Source organism: Lagenorhynchus albirostris, chromosome 12 (assembly GCF_949774975.1).
Source record: "Lagenorhynchus albirostris chromosome 12, mLagAlb1.1, whole genome shotgun sequence".
NCBI lineage: Eukaryota > Metazoa > Chordata > Mammalia > Artiodactyla > Delphinidae > Lagenorhynchus > Lagenorhynchus albirostris.
In genome coordinates, this window is record NC_083106.1 from 68911985 (window position 1) to 68926847 (window position 14863).

General features: G+C 42.1%; 1 pseudogene; it reads left to right on the forward strand.

The window, feature by feature from the left end:
* Positions 1 to 10624: 10624 nt before the first annotated feature.
* Positions 10625 to 13685, forward strand: LOC132530391 (serine/threonine-protein phosphatase 4 regulatory subunit 3A-like; annotated as a pseudogene).
* Positions 13686 to 14863: the final 1178 nt, after the last annotated feature.

Here is a 14863-nt window from a genome sequence, read left to right on the forward strand (position 1 = left end):
ACCCCAATACTTAGAATGTCTTCCTCTTCATCTCTAACGTTCCCCCTCTGTATAAACCCAACTCAGATTTAACCTCCTCCTTGCAGACTTCCTTGCTCTCTCTACATACTACTAATCTCTGCCTCTGAACATTCAGTTTTACATCTACCTTCTCTGTGAAAGTTTGCTGTTGTCTATCTTGTATTCTACTTATAGTGGGCCCTCCCTATCGGAGAGTGCGGCGTCCAGGATTCAACCAGTTGCAGATGCACAGTTGGTTGAATCCGGGGACACAGAACATGCCGATATGGAGGGCCCACTGAACAAGAAAAACTGGGGAAATCTGAGTAAGATCAGTGGGTTGTATCAATGTCAATACCCTGGCTGTGATATTATACTGTAGTTTTGCAAGAAGTTACACTGGGGAAAACCTGGGGAAAAGGTACAAAGGATCTCCCTCTACTATATATTTCAACTATACGTTCAATATGAATCAACAATTATCTCAAAATAAAACATTAAATTAAAAAACCAACACCCAGGGTAGATCCCAGAGAGTAAGAATGGGATTAGTGTTTTCAGTTTCTCCACATAGCAAAGGCTTGAACCTGCTCTCGCCATATCACACCTCTGATATAGTGGAGCCTCAGAGAGAGATCATTCTGTGAGGTGCCTAAAAGGAATGGGCACCAGGAGATGTGGCCTTGGACACCTGTGCATGAATCACTTGCGACGCAGAGATTCACTCGGTCTGCCTGGTTTGAGGAGCTGTCTACTTCAGATTAAAAGCTGATGTGCAGGTAAACAGTACTCAGGAATTCCCTACACCATCTTTGCAGCAGTAGTGGGTTGAATAGTATCCCAAGAAATCATGTCCACCAAGAACCTCAGCATATGACCGTATTTGGAAAACAAGTCCCTCACCTTGTTCAGATTCTGTTCAAGTGGTAGAATGAAAGACTTTCTAAATGAGAAGAAAGGAACAATCCTGTACCATTTGAAAGGAGTACTGTGTGAATTGCACATTTTGCAATACCTTATCTCTCTTTCCCTCCTTCCTTCTCTCCCTATCTCTCTGTCAGAAATTTTGTTATTGCCATAAATTAAAAATAAATTTATTTAATCTTTAAAATATGCAGAAGGAAAAGAATACACTTCCAGAATTAGCTTTACCCTGGTCATAACCCAGGTTCTCTATTTTTCATTTGGAAATCATTTCTTTTTTTTTTTTTTTTTTTGCGGTACGCGGGCCTCTCACTGTCGTGGCCTCTCCCGTTGCGGAGCACAGGCTCCGGACGCGCAGGCTCAGCGGCCATGGCTCATGGGCCCAGCCGCTCCGCGGCATGTGGGATCTTCCCGGACCGGGGCACAAACCCATGTCCCCTGCATCGGCAGGCAGACTCTCAACCACTGCACCACCAGGGAAGCCCTGGAAATTATTTCTATTTAGAGAATGTTCCCAATAAAGAAATACGTCATTTACTCCCTTGTGCTGATCCTGAACTCCTTAAAAGCAGGGAGGGGGGCTTCCCTGGTGGCGCAGTGGTTGAGAGTCCGCCTGCCGATGCAGGGGACACGGGTTCGTGCCCCGGTCTGGGAAGATCCCACATGCCGCGGAGCGGCTGGGCCCATGAGCCATGGCCGCTGAGCCTGCGCGTCCGGAGCCTGTGCTCCGCAACGGGAGAGGCCACGACAGTGAGAGGCCCGCGTGCCGCAAAAACAAAAAACAAAAACAAACAAAAAAGTTTGGATGACTATGTCATCACTAAGTACTACCAGGTGATATCTGTCCTCTTGTGTATCTCTAAAAGTAGAATCTTTTTTGTTCCAAGTGAAACCAGATGACATCGCAGGGCACTGTGATACTGAACCAGTACTAGTTGAACCAGAAGAAAATGGTTGGGAGAATTGAGTTCATCACATAGCTTACAGGCACACAATGATACAGGTACAAGAAACTCCAAAGAACCTGCATCTAGCTCAGGGAACAGCAGATTGTAGGCGCTTCACAAAATCTGAAGAGGAGGGAGGAAGGAAGGAGACATTTACTAGAATGTGAACAGAGATGGTGTTGGGTGATAGGACTAATTAGAAACTGCTGTTTTAATTACTTTATCTTTCTTTTTAACAGAGCTTACATTTCCTTTAATAATCACATAAAATAAAAGTATATAGTGAAAAATGTCCATATTGTTCAATATAATGCTACTGATGTGTTATTTTTATAATACTTGAGGCTCCTGATACTTTATAAAATGCTGTGAGACTTCTAGTTTCCAGTCTGACATGTAAAGAGCTTGGAAATTGTAATTCCCATCCTCATATCTAAAAAAAAAAAAGAACTGAACAAAGCGAAAATCAACAACTCTGCTTAGATCCACCAGAGAACTGAGACCATAGGGCAAACCACTGCCCTGAAAACTGGAGAAACTGAAGAATACAGAGAATCACAGCTTACTGGAGCAGAAGCTGCTGCTAGAGCCTGGAAGGACCTCTTAAAGGACAATTCACTAATTTCTGGATACTGAGTTTGGTCTAACTTAAGAGATAAAACTCCAGGGTGCCCAGCTTCAGGGGAAACCTCACATTTTTTGAGTTTTACCTTCAAGAGCCCCTCCACATTCTCAGAGTGAAGATCAGAGAAAAACCCCCCTTGTGCTTGTGGCAGTGGAAGGGAAAAATTAACCATTTTGAAATAAGCCCAGAGCATTTCTTTTTCCTCAGCAACTGCCTGTCCCCAAAGAAAACTAACATATGTCAATCGCTTTCCTAAATGCCAGCAATGAAAAATTAGAATTTGAAATTAAAAACACATCATTTACATTAGCACTCAAAAAAAGAAATATATTAGTATAAACCTCACAAAATATGTACAAGATCTACATGAGGAAAAATACAAACTCCAATGAATGAAATCAAAGAATATCTAAATAAACGGAGAGATAGTTCATGTTCATGGATAGGAGGACAAAATGTTGTTAAGAGCTCAGTTCTTCCCATTTTGACCTATAGATTCAAATGCAATCCCAATCAAAATCCTAGCTAGTTATTTTGTGCATACTGACAAACTGATTCTAAAGTTTATATGGAAAGACAAAAGACTCAAAATAACCAACAAAATAGTGAAGAAGAACAAAGTTGGAGGACTGACACTACTTAACTTTAAAGACTTACTATAAAGCTGCAGTAATTAACACAATATGGTACTGGTGAAAAACAGACAAATCAATCAATGAAACAGAATAGGAAGCACAAAAATACACCCACATAAATACAGACAGCTGATCTTTGACAAAGAAGCAAAAGCAATTCAATGGATAAATGATAGTTGTATTAGTTTGCTAGGACTGCCATTACAACATATCACAGACTGGATGGCTTAAACAACAGAAATTTATTTGTCACAGTTCTGGAGGCTAGAAGTCCAAGATCATGGCGTCAGCAGGTCTGGTTTCTTTTGAGGCTTCTCTCCTTGGCTTGCAGATGGCAACTTTCTCACTGTGTCTTCATATGGTCATCTCTTGGTCTGTATATGTGTCTGGTGTTTGTAGTCCCTTTTTATAAGGATATCAGTCACACTGGATAAGAGCCCACTCTAACAACTCATTTTAACTTACTTCTTTGAAAGCCCTATCTCTAAATACAGTCACATTCTAAAGCACTGAGCTAAGGCTTCAACATATGAATTTGGGGGGCTAGGGGGGACACAATTCAGCCTATAACAATAGTCTTTTTGATAAATAATGCTGTAACAACTGGACATCTACATGCAAAAAGAAAAAAAAATAACCTAGACAGACCCTACACCTTTCACAAAAATTAATTCAAAATGGATTATAGACCTAAATATAAAACATAAAACTATAAACCTCCTAAAAGACAACATCAGAAAAAATTTAGGTGACCTTAGATTTGGCAGTGAGTTTACAGATACAACACCAAAAGCAGAACCCATGAAAGAAACAATTGATAAGCTGAACTTAATTAAAGTGTAAAACTTCTGTTCTGTGAAAGACACTGTTAAGAGAATGAAAAGACAGGCCCTTATTTCTGAATATATAAAGAACTCTTAAAACTCAACAATAAGAAAACACACAACCCAATTTAAGAGAAGGCAAAAGATCTGGACTGGGCTTCCATGGTGGTGCACTGGTTCAGAATCCGTCTGCCAATGCACAGGACACAGGTCCGAGTCCTGGTCCAGGAAGATCCCACATGCTGTGGAGTAAATAAGCCCATGCTCCACAACAGCTAAGCCTGTGCTCTAGAGACCGTGAGCCACAATTACTGAAGCCTGTGCACCTAATAGCCCATGCTACGCAACAAGAGAAGCCACTGCAATGCGAAGCCCACGCACTGCAACAAAGAGTAGCCCCCGCTCACCTCAACTAGAGAAAGCCCACGTGCAGCAATGAAGACCCAATGGAGCCAAAAGTAAATAAATTTTTGTAAAACAAGGCAATAAAAAAAAGAAAAGATCTGAACTGATACCTCACCAACAAAGATATATGGATAGCAAGTAAACATAGAAAAAGACAATCAATATCACATATCATTAGGAAATTGAAAATTAAAACAATGAGCCACCACTATGCACCTATTACACAGACAACACCAAATGCTGACAGGAATGTAAAGCAACAGGAATTGTCATTCATTGTTGGTGGGATGCAATATGGCACACCAATTTTGGAAGACAGTTTGATAGTTTCCTACAAAGCTTAACATAGTGTTACCATTCAATCCAGCAACTGTACTCCTGGATACTTATGCAAATGAGTTCAAGATGTATATCCACACAAAAACTTGCACATGAATATTTATAAAAGCTTTATTCATAATTTCCAAAAATTGGAAGCAACCAAGATGTCTTTCAATAGGTCAATGGATAAACAAACTGTGGTACATCCATACAATGAATATTGTGGGGCAATAAAAAGATATGTCCTATCAAGACACAAAAAGACATGCAGGACACTTAAACACATATTGCTAAGTAAAGAAGTCAGTCTGAAAAGGCTACATATTGTATGATTTCAACTGGTATGATTTCAATGGTGTTCTGGAAAAGGCAACACTATAGAGACAGTAAAGAGATCAGTGGTTGCCAGGGATTTGAGGGGAGAGATGAATAGGTGGTGTACACGAGATCTTTAGGACAATGAAACTATTCTGTATGATACTTTAATGGTGGATACATGATATTATGCATTTGTCAAAAACTCTAGAACTGCTATGGACTCAACTATGGACTCAACTGTGTTCTCCCAAACCCTAATCCCCAGTGTGACTGTTTTTGGACATAGGGCCTATAAGGAGGTAATTAGGTTAAATGAGGTCATAAGAATGGGGCCCTGCTATGATAGGATTAGTGTCCTTATAAGAAGAAACACAGCAAGCTCTCTCTCTCTCTCTCCTCAAGCACAAAGGAAAGATCATGTGGGCACACAGAGAGAAGCCAGCCATCTACAAGCCAGGAAGAGCTCTCACCAGAAACAGAACCCTACTGGACCTTGATCTTGGACTTCCAGCCCACAGAATTGTGAGCAAATCAATTTTGGTGTTTTAGCCAACCGGTCTATGGTATTTTGTTACAGAAGGCTGAGCAGACTAATACAAACACAGAATGAACCCTAATGTAAACTATGAACTTTAGTAGCATATCAATATTGGTTCGTTAATTGTGATAAACTTACACTCACTAACAGAGATGTTAATAATAGTGAAAACTCAGTTGGAGAGGCGATGTGGATATGGATATATGGGAACTCTACTTTCTGCTCAATTTTCCTATAAACCCAACATCTGCTGTTTAAAAAAAAAAAAAAAAGAAGTCTCTCAATTTGAGAAAAACACTTTGACAGAGAACTTCTGTGATTTTTACTATATAATATGTGTTTCATAAATGTTAGGATCTGACCGTGCTCTATAGCTATAAATATATCACCAGAGATTGATAGCTGTGTATGTTCATCAAAAGTTTTCATCTTTTGGGACTTCCCTGGTGGTCCAGTGGTTAAGAATCCGCCTTCCAATGCAGGGGATGCAGGTTCAATCCCTGGTCAGGGAACTAACGTCCCACAGGCTGCGGGGCAACTAAGCCTGCATGCTGCAACCACAGAGCCCCTGTGCTCTGGAGCCTGCGCACCACAACTAGAGAGAAGCGCAACCGCCACAATGAAGAGCCCATGCACTGCAATGAAAGATCCCGTCTGCCACAACTAACACCTGACGCAGCCAAAAATAAAACTAAATAAATAATTTTTTTTTTAAGTTTTCATCTTTTTGGGAATTCCCTGGAAGTCCAGCGGTTAGGACTTGGCATTTTCACTTCCCAGGGCCCAGGTTCGATCCCCAGTCAGGGAACTAAGATCCGCAAGCCACATGGCACAGCCAAGGAAGTTTTCATCTTTTTGGTCTTTAATGAAAATGTAGTTTTGCTGACAAGGAGGAAACTGCTAAACTATTTGTTTTAAAATATTAGGCTTCTGGGACTTCCCTGGTGGTGCAGTGGCTAATAATCCGCCTGCCAATGCAGGGGACACGGGCTTGATCCCTGGTCCAGGAAGATCCCACATGCTGCAGAGCAACTAAGCCCATGCACCACAACTACTGAGCCTGCACTCTAGAGCCCACGAGCCACAACTACTGAGCCTGCGTGCCACAACTACTGAAGCCCACACGCCTAGAGCCCATGCTCCGCAACAAGAGAAGCCACCTCAATGAGAAGCCCGTGCACCACAACGAAGAGTAGCCCCCGCTTGCCGCAACTAGAGAAAGCCCACGCTCAGCAACAAAGACCCAACGCAGACAAAAATAAAATATAAATAGGGTGGGAGGGAGGGAGACGCAAGAGGGAAGAAATACAGGGATATATGTATATGTATAACTGACTCACTTTGTTATAAAGCAGAAACTAACACACCATTGTAAAGCAACTGTACTCCAATAAAGATGTTAAATAAATAAATAGGCTTAAAAATTTTTTAAGATAATAATAAAAATAAATAAAGCTTTCAGCCTGCACACAAAAAATAAAAATAAAATAAAATATAAATAAATTTCTTTTTAAAAATTTTTCTTTAAAAAAAAAATTAGGGTTCAATCTGAAACAGAACCACAGCCCCTGAACCTTCTACCTCATAAAGAATTATCCAGTCCAAACCCTATGGGTTTCTCAACCTCCAAAATTAACATTTTGCACCGGATAATTCTATGTGTGTGTGTTGGGGTCGGGGGGGGGGGTGTCGCACAAGGGCCACAGGGTGCTGACCTGCACGTAGTAGGATGTTTAGCCATGTACCTGAACTCTGTCAACTAGATGCCAGTAGCAACCCTCATGCCTGCCTCCCTACCCCTCCCACCTCCTCACTTCTGTCACGATAAGACATCTCCAAAGATCACCAAGTTTCCTATGGGAGTGAAAATTGCCCTCAGTTGGGAATTCACTGGCATCCAGCAGTTAGAACTCCACGCTACCACTGCAGCGGAGGTATGGACTTGATCCTTGGTCGGGGAACTAAACTAAGATCCCGCAAGCTGTGCGTGACCAAAAAAAAAAAAATTACCCTCAACTGAGAACAACTTGTATGAAGGGATTTGATACAGGGATTGTGGAAGCTGTGGCACTGTAAGCTTGGGGTCTCCAACTCTGATGAAGGAGCTTGAAGTCCCCAGGGTAGTCAGGAAGGGAAGGTGGACATAGAGTAGGGATGAACAAGACGGAACTGGAACTCACCAGCCTGAGCTGGATTCCCACAAAGAGGGACTGACACCCAGGTTTCTTCTTGCTGCCTCTGGTGTTGGTGACAGGGGTATCCTACAGAAGCTGGGGCTCTTGGTTGCAGAACTAAACACACACCTTGCCCAAGAGTCAGAGAAACTGAAAGAAGACCTGGGGGAAGGTGGAGCACTTGGTTTCAACAATGTGAACCAGAGGATAAGCAGCAATGTCTGTGAGCTACCAAATGGTTACTGCTTCACTTCCACCCTACCAGTCTTGAGCAAGAATCTCTCCTGTGGCTTACCCTAACCGGAAATACCTAGGGAAACAGTTCAGCCTCATCAGCGCATTACAAAACCATTGCAAATACTCTCCTTTTAATGTAGTAAAATGAAAGTGTTCAAAACTGGTCAAGTAAGCTCATCATAGATTTTATTTTCAAATGAACTTCAAAGAAAAATATAGAAATACACTGGTGAATCTGCAGGGACCTTCAACTAATTATACATTTTCCCCAAATATTAACTCCATTCAGTTTATAATCATATTCTGCCTCAGATGTTACCTGCTCTGTGGCCATATATAAATCAGTCTTCTAAAATCAATTGAAAACTTGATCTAATACCTGTGGAATATTTATAATTTATAGCTACAGAGGCCAGATGTTAATGATAAGGAGAACTAATAACAAAATATAATCTAAATGAACCTCTAATCTGCTCCCAACCTCCCCCTTCTCTGTTAAGTATCTAATTTTATCTCTTCAAGACAGGGTAATCTTAAATGGCCTGTATTTACATAATGCATTTGCTATAGATGTTTTCATTCCCAACTAATTAGTTTAGAATCCATCTGCTAGAGTCTGAAGGTGTCCTTGCTGGGGCTGGTTATATAGACCCTTCCCTATAAATGATCACGTTGATTAGGAAAGATGAAGTGTATCCTCTCTGTAATATAGAAAATCTAGATAATTTAGAATGTTTTCTCACAATAGCCTATTTATAACATTAAAAAATAAGACAAAAACCCTGCAAATAACAGCACAATCTCTCCTGCTTCCCCTTTGTTAGGTTTCCAAGAATATGAGGTGGGGGGGCTTAACTGGGAAACAACTTAGAGGATATTATCACATTGGTTCAACAAAGTCTTTGTGAAGATATCCCTTTCTGCATCAGGGTTGGACTGGGCACTGCCTGACTCCAACTGGCTGGACACCCATGGAGTAAATCATACCTCCTCTAAGATCCTATGAGCCAAACATTTCTGCTCCTGTGCTATACCAGAGCCTTAAAAGGGTCTTGGCCACCAGAGGGTGTGTGTTCTGAGATCAGCAACATATTTTAAAGTGATACAGATACTCTCTCTATCAAGGAGATCATATCATTTATCTATCCCCCAGTGAGATTGCAAACTTCCATATAAAAGTATAAAAAGAATTTCGAATTTACATGTTTCATCTCCTTAACTGCAGGAAGTCATTTCTCCTCAAGAATTTTCGGGAAGAATCAGGGGTGTTTTCACTAGCCAGTGGGTCTGCCGTTATTTACAGCTAGTCACTACAAACAGGCCAAAACCCCACAGCTTCAAGCCTCAAAAATCTCTCAGAGGCATCACTCTGAGATGGAACTCTTCTCCTAACACATGTGCTCCAAACTGGGTAATCAGTCAGTTGTCAGGCTCCCAAGAAATGGCACTGATGCTTGTGCAACATGTAGAGACTATTCTTTCTGTATTATACTCAGAGAAAGTGTCCCACAATAAACTTGCTTGAGTCCTAAAGTCAGCAATTTGTTGCAATTATTAACACATACACTTTCTCCTGGGATGCACAAACCAAGGTTTGACCTCTGCATTGTTGCTGGAACCTCTTCAAGATGGAGTGCTGTTCCTGAGCATGACCTAACCTGCCAGACATCCTCCTGTCTTCCAATGAATTCTTTCTCACGGTTTTGGTCATGCTCTCAATAGTCTAAGACTTCCACTGAGGTCCTCACCCTCGATTTGCCCAAAATGTGTCTGAATCCTTATTGAATGGTGGGGTTTCCATCTTTTCCCCCAGAACGAACTCAGCTTACGTAAATAGTTCAAAGGTGAGGAGGTGTGTCTCCTAATTCCACCCAACAGAGTCTGTTTAAAACCCAGATAACAAGGTCTCCGTCCGAGGCCTCCGTCGCTGAGAGGCTCGCGGCTTCCCTCCTGTCTCTTTAAATGGTGGGGCCAATGGGCCGCCCCGGAAGCTGCTACAGGGGTGGCCCCGCGCGCCGCTATTGAGGGGCGAACCAAGATGGCAGCGGCTTTGGCTCTGTGAGTTAGACGGAAGAGGCGACGGAAGAGGCGGCGGCAGCGGCGGCGGAAGGAAAGGGACTCCCAGTAGCCAAGAGCGCTCGTGCGCCAGGGGGCTCTCGGAGTCTCCCGCGTAGTGGTGGCAGCTGCAGCAGGACCAGGTGCCGGTCGGCTTCGGACATTTGAAGCAGGGGAGCGGAGCGCAGTGCCCGGCTGCGGAGGCAGGGCCAGGTATAAGGAAGGAAAACATGGCGGCGGCGGCCTGAGGAGGAGGCGGCGCGGGAAGCAGCTTCACAGAGATCATGGCGGAGGCGGGAGCAGGGCAGTGAACAGTGCCGCGAGTTCCTAGCGCGGCGGGGCGGGAGGCTGCAAAGCGCTGCGCGGCCCCCTCGGGCGGCCGGGTTCGCTGGGCCTGGACAATAGCACCGAGAAGCCGGAGGCGAGGAAAGGCGGGGGCCAGAGCTCAGGCCCGGCGGAGGGCCATGAGGGCAGCAGCGCGGCCCCGGGGCGGCCAGCGGCGGCAGTGAGGCCGGGGAGCCCTCCGCTCGTGGGCGTCCTCTCGCCTCGGCTCCCGCCTTCCCTGGACCCCCTTCCCGGGCGACTCCGGTGGGGCCTTTGCCCTGGCCCCCGGGCGGCACGATGACCGACACCCGGCGGCGGGTGAAGGTTTACACACTCAACGAGGACCGGCAGTGGGACGACCGGGGCACCGGGCATGTGTCGTCAGGCTACGTGGAGCGGCTGAAGGGCATGTCCCTGCTTGTCAGGGCCGAGAGCGACGGTTCTCTACTTTTAGAGTCCAAAATAAATCCTAATACTGTATACAAGAAACAACAGGACACTTTGTGTGGTCTGAAGCAGAAAATTATGACTTGGCCCTTAGCTTTCAAGAAAAAGCTGGATGTGATGAAATTTGGGAGAAAATGTCAGGTTCAAGGAAAGGACCCATCAGTGGACATCACTCAGGACCTTGTAGATGAGTCTGAAGAGGAGCGTTTCGATGATATGTCATCGCCAGGTTTAGAATTGCCATCTTGTGAATTAAGTCGCCTTGAGGAAATTGCAGAACTTGTGGCAGCATCTTTACCTTCCCCCCTGCGTCGTGAAAAACTTGCACTAGCACTGGGAAATGAGGATTACATTAAAAAGCTCTTAGAGCTTTTTCATGTGTGTGAGGATTTGGAAAATATTGAAGGACTGCACCACTTGTATGAAATTATCAAAGGCATCTTCCTCTTGAATCGAACTGCTCTTTTTGAAGTTATGTTCTCTGAGGAATGTATAATGGACGTCATTGGATGCTTAGAATATGATCCTGCTTTATCACAACCACGAAAACATAGGGAATTTCTAACAAAAACATTCAAGTTTAAAGAAGTGATTCCCATATCAGATCCTGAGCTGAAACAAAAAATTCATCAGACATACAGAGTTCAGTATATACAAGACATGGTTCTACCTACTCCTTCAGTCTTTGAAGAAAATATGTTATCAACACTTCACTCTTTTATCTTTTTCAATAAGGTAGAAATTGTTGGTATGTTACAGGAAGATGAAAAATTTCTGACAGATCTGTTTGCACAGCTAACAGATGAAGCAACAGATGAGGAAAAAAGACAGGAATTGGTTAACTTTTTAAAAGAATTTTGTGCATTCTCCCAAACGCTACAACCTCAAAACAGAGATGCTTTTTTCAAGACTTTGTCAAACATGGGTATATTACCAGCTTTAGAAGTCATCCTTGGCATGGATGATACACAGGTGCGAAGTGCTGCTACTGATATATTATCATACTTGGTTGAATATAATCCATCCATGATACGAGAGTTTGTCATGCAGGAGGCACAACAGAATGATGATGATATTTTGCTCATCAACCTCATTATAGAACATATGATTTGTGATACAGACCCTGAACATGGAGGAGCAGTCCAGCTTATGGGCCTCCTTCAAACATTAGTTGACCCAGAAAACATGTTAGGTACTGCCAATAAAACAGAAAAGACTGAATTTCTGGGTTTCTTCTACAAGCACTGTATGCATGTCCTTACTGCTCCCTTACTGGTAAATACAACAGAAGACAAACCTAGCAAAGATGATTTTCAGACTGCCCAGTTGGCACTTGTATTGGAATTGTTAACATTTTGTGTGGAGCACCATACCTACCACATAAAGAACTACATTATTAATAAGGACATTCTCCGGAGAGTGTTAGTTCTTATGGCCTCGAAGCATGCTTTCTTGGCATTATGTGCTCTTCGTTTTAAGAGAAAGATTATTGGATTAAAAGATGAGTTTTACAACCGCTATATAATGAAAAGCTTTTTGTTTGAACCAGTAGTCAAAGCATTTCTCAACAATGGATCCCGCTACAATCTGATGAACTCTGCCATAATAGAAATGTTTGAATTTATTAGAGTGGAAGATATAAAATCATTAATTGATCATGTAATTGAAATTTACTGGAAAGCATTGGAAGATGTAGATTATGTACAAACATTTAAAGGATTGAAACTGAGATTTGAACAACAAAGAGAAAGGCAAGATAATCCCAAACGTGACAGTATGCGTTCCATTTTGAGGAATCATAGATATCGAAGAGACGCCAGAACAACAGAAGATGAAGAGGAGATGTGGTTCAACACAGATGAAGATGACATGGAAGATGGAGAAGCTGTCGTGTCTCCATCTGACAAAACTAAGAATGATGATGACATTATGGATCCAATAAGTAAATTCATGGAGAGGAAGAAATTAAAAGAAAGTGAGGAAAAGGAGGTGCTTCTGAAAACGAATCTTTCTGGTCGGCAGAGCCCAAGTTTCAAGCTTTCCCTTTCTAGTGGAACAAAGACTACCCTCTCCAGCCAGTCACCTGCAACAAATCTGCCTGGTTCTCCAGGCTCACCTGGATCCCCAGGATCTCCAGGCTCTCCTGGATCCATCCCTAAAAATACATCTCAGACGGCAGCTATTACTACCAAGGGAGGCCTCGTGGGTCTGGTAGATTATCCTGATGATGATGAGGATGATGATGAGGATGAAGACAAGGAAGACACGCTCCCTTTGTCAAAGAAAGCAAAGTTTGAGTCATAATGGCAACTGCCTGTGATCAGTACCTGTTGAGAAAACTGGTTCTCTACCCCTCCCCACTACAAAATCTATAACAAAGCAGTGGCCTCTTGTGAATGACTGACACAGCTCAGCTCACACACTTGACTTCTGCTCATCAAGTGCCAATTCAGTGGAGCAGGAGGAGGGGATAATTATACATTTAGGGGGAAGACTTACACCTTCGAGGTCTAAGCTTGGACCACACATTGCCCTTTTCTCAGGGAAGGAAATGGAAACGAAAAGCCAACAGGGCAGGGGTTTTGAAAGTGGAACTCTGGATTGACTGGTCAGTTGCTACAATCAGAATATGCTTTCTCGGACCATGTTTGAGACTCAGAAGAATAGGCTTTTCTGCCCTAATTCTTCACTAGTTAAGAATGCCAGCAGTTTCTTTGTATAAAGAGACCTGCCTTTAAAATCGTACATTCTGAACATTTTAGTCAAGCTACAGCAGGTTTGGAAAAACCTCTTTGGGGGAGGGGCGAATATGAAGTTTCCTCTTTTTTATCTATTCCCTTTGCCCTTCAAACTGCAGATTTTTTTTTTAAGTGGGGATTTGTCCCTACTTGATTAAAGATTGAGTGGAATTCTAGATGTGGTCATTTGTGTCATAATTTTTTTTGTTTGATTTTGTTTTTGATTTTTTTTTTCTCCTGAGTGTATGCTTAGTTGTTGAGTATATATATTTGGGACCATTAAAAACTTTTTTGATGTAATATAACCTAACATTGTGCTGGTAAAAAACAAAACAAAAAAAACCCAGATAACACAACTTGCTACCCTTCTTTTTATTTCTAACACTTTTCTCCAACAGGCGTCAATAACAGAGATGCATAAACTGAATCTAGGTTATTGTTAACGAATTATTTTAGACAAATATGGAATCTCCTGGTGGTATGGTCATTTTAACAATATTAATTCTACCAACCCACAAACATGGTATATCTTTCCATCTGTTTGTGTCATCTTCAATTTCTTTCATCGGTGTCTTACAGGTTTCTGAATACAGGTCTTTTACCTGCTTAAGTAGGTTTATTCCTAGGTATTTTATACTTTTTGATGTGATGGTAAATGGGATTGTTTCCTTAATTTCTCTTTCTGATAGTTTGTTAGTGTATAGAAATGGAACAGATTTCTATATATTAATTTTGTATCCTACAACTTTAGAAAATTCATTGATGAGCTCTAGTAGTTTTCTGGTGGCGTCTTTAGAATTTTCTATGTAGAGTATTATGTCATTTGCAAGCAGTGACAATTTTACTTCATCCTTTCCAATTTTGATTCCTTTTATTTTTTTTACTTGCCTAATTGTTGTGGCTAGGATTTCCAATACTATGTTGAATAAAAGTGGCGAGAGTGGGTATCCTTGTCTTGTTCGTGATCCTAGAGGAAATGCTTTCAGCTTTCACCACTGAGTATAACGCTAGCTGTGGGTTTGTCATATATGGTCTTTATTATGTTGAAATATGTTCCCTCTATGCCCACTTTCTGGAGAGTTTTTATCATAAATCGATGTTGAATTCTGTCAGAAGCTTTTTCTGCATCTACTGAGATGATCACATAGTTTTTATTCTTCAATTTGTTAATCTGGTGTATCACATTGATTGCTTTGTGAATATTGAAAGATCCTTGCATCCCTGGGATAAATTCCACTTGATCATGTTGTAGGATCCTTTTAGTGTATTGTTGCATTCAGTTTGCCAGTATTTTGTTGAGGATTTTTGCACCTACGTTCATCAGTGATATTGGCATGTAACTTTTGGGGGG